Source organism: Aphis gossypii, chromosome 1 (genome assembly GCF_020184175.1).
Source record: "Aphis gossypii isolate Hap1 chromosome 1, ASM2018417v2, whole genome shotgun sequence".
In the NCBI taxonomy this organism is placed as follows: Eukaryota; Metazoa; Arthropoda; class Insecta; order Hemiptera; family Aphididae; genus Aphis; species Aphis gossypii.
The window spans coordinates 7,356,516-7,362,401 of record NC_065530.1 but is presented as its reverse complement, the minus strand read 5'-3'; positions in this window follow the sequence as shown (position 1 = coordinate 7,362,401).

Here is a 5,886-nt window from a genome sequence, read left to right as displayed (position 1 = left end):
AATTGTTATATAATTTGAACTATTCAAATGATGCTTGTAAAAGATAATAAATATTCTTGAGCAACCGACATTTATTTGAAAAAGTAGGTACTAGAAATTATCAGCATATTTTGAAGTCAACCACCATCAATCTTAAAGATTGAAACATTTTAAATATATCAAATTAATCGACAATGATATAAAATTTAAATTAATGTTAAAAAAATTATATATACAATCTTTTCAAAATCCATTTTAATATCTGTCTTTATTATTTCTATTAGTTACCTATTGTATTATTATTTAAACTAGTTATAGTATTTTATTTATGTTCGCTCATCACAATTACTATAAAAATGTTTATATTTATTGTAGTAGACTCCCTACTCTTACCACAAGCTATTGCTTATAGAGAGTAGGAATTCCACTTAAATGTATACTTTTATATTGTAAATTTCTATGTGACGAAGTTGAAATAATGTATTAGGTATTATTATTATTTTTACCGGTGCATATTACATCCATTCGAAATTGTTGTCAGTAGGTAAGTTGCGTCTCCCAGAAAAGAATTTCTAAAAGGGTCATAGACTATTTGTGTCCCAAAAATATCGATATAATCCATATCAATATGTTAATAAAAAAAACACATTAATGTTTATTTTAATTTATAATATAAAAGTTTCATAACATCATATTGTTATTATATAATTCATATCAATACCTACCTATACAAAATTCATGTTTTACATTAGTCATAATATTATGATACCTACTAAGTAGTAGGTAATATTTATAGTTAAATTATTCAAATATAATATAAATTTAAATGAAACGTTTTATAAAATTTAATGGGGAGATTTCGTTTTATTTTCTGTAATATATTTTTTTAAGTATTAATGTAGTATAGGTACGCTATTAATACAATAAATCATAATATATGGTTATCCCTAATTATTATGATAAACCACGGTTGGTATAGATAAATTGTATCTACAAATGTAACTATCCCCATCCTATAAACAGTGAGATTTATTATACAGTATGAATTATTGATTTTAGTTATTTTAATAGATAATATTCAATAATAATTAAACAATCGACTTGCGTCCCCAGAATGGAACGCAAGTTACCGATCAAATTTACTACCAGAAAAATATACTATTTTTGGGACGCGAGTAACATACAGCCATTTTTACTACCCCAAAACATAGGGGCGTGCTCACTGGGGGGATGAGGGTGTCATATCCCCTCGTGAATTTTTTTGTTATGCATTTATTCATTTTGTGTCTATAGCAATCAACAAAACAAAATACAGTTCATCTCCTCATCCCCCCCCCCTTTGGAAAAAGCTGAGCACGCCCCTGCCAAGACATAACACAAAAAATACATAAAAGACAAGTAAAACCTACAATATTGAAATGTAGTTAGGTACTTATACATTTAATATAAACTATAATATATACAACAATATTATTTATTAAATTAGTATATTATATTACCTTTAAGTAAATATCTATAGCATGAACCAGATTAAGACTACCGCTAATTTAGATAGGATAAAATTATAAAATTAAAAAACTTGAATTATTTAAAAATAACTGCAAATTATAGGTAATATGAAAGGTATGTCGTTCTATAAAATAAAAAAATCTGAATCAAATGTATCGATTATCTAATCAAAATTCAAAATATATTTAGTGTTATATACCTTAAATCGTAATCACGCTGTATAGGTACCTACGTACTCACGAAATCTCAAATGCAAATATTATATATGGATACATATTCTATAGGTACCTACCTACCATTTTTCCTTGTAAATATTATCATTTATCTAGTATTCATTTAAAATATAAGTCATAATAAGCAAAAAAAAATAGATAATATAATAATAACCAACTGTTTAACTTTTTGTTTCTTTTTAGCTAGTAGATGCTTACTATATGCTATATTTACATAATATTATAAACAAAACAGTTACATGATTTTCTTAATGAACTTATTGGTACCTACCTTGATAATACCTATACAAAATTATATATACTCGTTAATTACAAGAATACCTATTATATAATATACCTACTTGGCATCTACAGTTATCATACATAGGTATTTCAATAATTGGTGGGATTTTAGAGTATCATATTTTATACAAACAGCCATAAAGAAACCCGCCTATGAAGTAAGTACGATTTACTGCAAATAAGGCGTGAATGCCCAAGGCAAGCGTTTTTGGATGTTTTAAATATTATATGGGTAGGTACATATAATTATAGCCAATTGCCACACATGCAGGTAAGATGTTTCAATATACCTACCTATCTAGATTCTAGATATATTTTTAAATAATTTTAAATCGCATATTATTCCATTGCTGATTATAGATATAGTATCTAATCTTAACGGTGTTAAAATAAATGTATGAGGATATGCGATAAAATTAAATTAAAAAAAAAAAAAACGTATTTACTTGACAGTATTTACTTACCTTTTTCTATATATATATATACATTATATAGTTTATTCTTCGGTTTTCCACAAAGCGATGCGTTTGATTACAAAGGAAATGAAAGGTAAGTATAGCTTTATTTTCCAGTCATTTTCTTGTTTGCTTTCAATAATAATTCAGGCCGGTACATTTTTAGCGGCATCTAAATTCCATCTCCAGCACCGAATAGACACGGTAGGTAGCGGACATTCGGACTACCGAGTACCGAGTTTTAAAATTTCTAACCTTTGATTACAGCTACAGTTACCAACTGTACGGTTTAATAATTCGATTCGAATATATTTTCTACTAATTTACCATGATCATAAAAAGATTAATTACAGCTGAAGGCGGGTTTCCACTACAAACGTGTACATGCATAGAAAATTCTTTTCTATGATTGGTTGGTATATATGGTAAGCTTTTAGTATACCAGAAAGTTTGTACATTCCAACCAATCACAGAAAAGTATTTTTGTGCACGTACACGTATGTATTGGAAACTCGCCTTCAGCCGTAATAACCGGCCGGCTGAGATTTTCTCGGTAGCCCGTAGGCCCAATCAGCTGTCCTCTAGTGGTCGGAATAAGATTCACTTTTAAATTTTGTGATAAACGTTTTTTTTGGTAACCGGACAATTTCCCCCCGGACATTTTTCCCCTGACTGTTTTTGGCATAGTTGGACATTTCCCCCCGAAAAATGTTCCGATGCGGACATTTTTTTTTTCAGTTTATTATTTAATAATTTAATATTATTCATTATTTAGTAAGAAATTATTTTTTTTTCATAAATATAATTAAAACGTAAAAAAATTGTATATAGGTAAGTAAAATAGGTTAAAAATTTCATTTTTTTTTTTTTTCATAAATATAATTAAAACGTAAAAAAATTATATAAGTATAAAAGGTTAAAAACATTTATGAAATATAGTCTAAAAATTTCGACATAAAAATGATATATTTTGTGAAAAACATTTAATTTCTGATACTTTTTTTATATCTAAGCACATATTTTGTAATCGTCTTTCATATTTATATATTTATTTTTTTTTTTTTGTTAAAAAAACCGTACCTGTTTTAATTTTTAATAGTTTATTAATTTTAGATACTAGCGAATAATACAATATGCTAGTACTATTACTTTTTTATTTAGACAATCTTTTAAATATAATATTACTATTATTTTATTGTTTCAAGTAGTTGAATTGATCAAAATTAATTATACATCTACTACCTATATTAGGTAATTATAGTATAATTGATTATATTTTACTGGAAAAAAATAATTTCTTATTAAATATTAAATAATAAACTTAAAAAAAAATGGGGGGAAAATGTCCGCATCGAAAATATGTTAGGGGGAAAATGTCCGGGGGGAAATTGTCTGCCATTCGTTTTTTTTATATACTACCTACCTAACTGAACCCGTGCGGCCGTGCGCTTTGTTGCCCATTAAAAATGCCAATTCTATATAATATGATTTTAACTGCGTTTAATTTATGTTATTTAATGTTCGGTTTAACAGTATTTAAAACTTAAACATTTTCATTAACCATTTTAAATCCAAAAAAACTTGTGCAAGCACCACTTTAAAATGCAAATTTTGTAAAATGCTTTCTTATTGCACACTTGATTTTTAGTACGAATGTACCGTGGTAATTGCTAGCATTGATCTATAATTTTGTTCATCCTCTACGTTTATCAGTCAGTGAATTAAGGCGGGTTTCCACTACATACGTGTACGTGCATAAAAATACTTTTCTGCGATTGATTGGAACGTATGAACTTTCTGGTATACCAAAAGCTTACCATACATAACAACCAATCACAGAGAAGAACTTTCTATGTACGTACACATATGTAGTGGAAACCCGCCTTAAGTCATGTTCTATTACAGTCATTCCGCAAGGCATTGCCCGTGAGACTTATAATTATGTGAGCAGTATCGAACCCCACGAAATGTGTACTTAAATTTATAATTTCTATCCCTTTAGTTTCAAAGTCATAACAATTCTTTTTGTACTACGGTGAATGATAAGATACAATAATGTTGAATCTCGTGGTTTTTTTAAATAGGTATCTATAGTTGGAATAACAACCTGACTTGTGTGTTGACACATTCACCACTTCCTTTATTATTACAACTAATTATTATTAAAACCAATAATAGCAACCATTTATAAACAAAAATGTCCATCGTTAATCTCAAAATCCCTGTTTTATCACCTATACCAGGGGTGGAGGTAGGAGACAGCTATTTCAATAGGAACCTTCTCCGTGGTATAATCTTTCATTTAACAAAAAAAATTAAGGTAATCGGTTGAGTGGTTTCCCAAGACATTAGCGTCAAAGGTTTCGATTTCAGTTTTATATATTATGTACATATAGTTAATATATGTTATGCGGCAAACATAAACTGATTTTAAAATATATTTAGATATTATAAATTGTAATATTATTTTGACATCGTGTATCAGAAGGGTAACTACCATCTGATACCATCATAATATATGTAATCTATTATTTAGGTACTTATTTGCCTCAGATATGCCGCGGATTTACCTGTTTATACAACATAATATATGTTTAGACCTTGATATGTAAGGTTTTTCGGAAATAAGAGTGCGAATGCATGAGAATATGAGATTATACTTGTAACTATAATGGCAAGAAAGAGTTGTATTGGAAAGTGAAAGGCATTCGAGGTTGTTTTTGAGAAAAAAGACGTGCATCATATACCATGCAGACATTTTAATTGTTTTGTCAACTTATGAATAATATTATAACAGCACCGTTTTATTTTATATAACAGTAGATATAATAACAATTTTATGATAATGACAATTCGCGAGCTCTGCTGAGATAAAACAAACAAAATTAAAATAAAATGTAAATCTTATTATATCATAGTTCCTTGATACTACCTATATTAATGTACTAATGTATTATACAATGTGTATACCCAATGGTCTATAGAATAAACGGTAATTTTTTTTCCAAACTTAACTCTGCTCGAGCTGTTGTTTTAAAAAATTAAACTCGACTATTATTATTTACAATTATTATTAACATTGTTATAAAATTTCACAATTATTTACAAAAATACGCCATATAATTCAAGCAATCTACATACATATTTGTATATAAAAATGTATATTTCTTTCATTACGTACTATAAACAGTATAAACCCAACGTAGATCATTGTGACTCGAAGGGGTATTTATAGCTTATTTGTTCAACCCCTAGTAGGCCCTAGACAGGTTAGCAAGTGTTGCAACTACATGTACCTACTCTCGCAGAGGTGGATATATAGTTGGATAACTTTGATACCTACCAAAAATTATGAACAATATGAAATGTGTTAAGCGAACAACAGTATTATTGTTACAATAATATAACATTAACGTAATTATATTTAT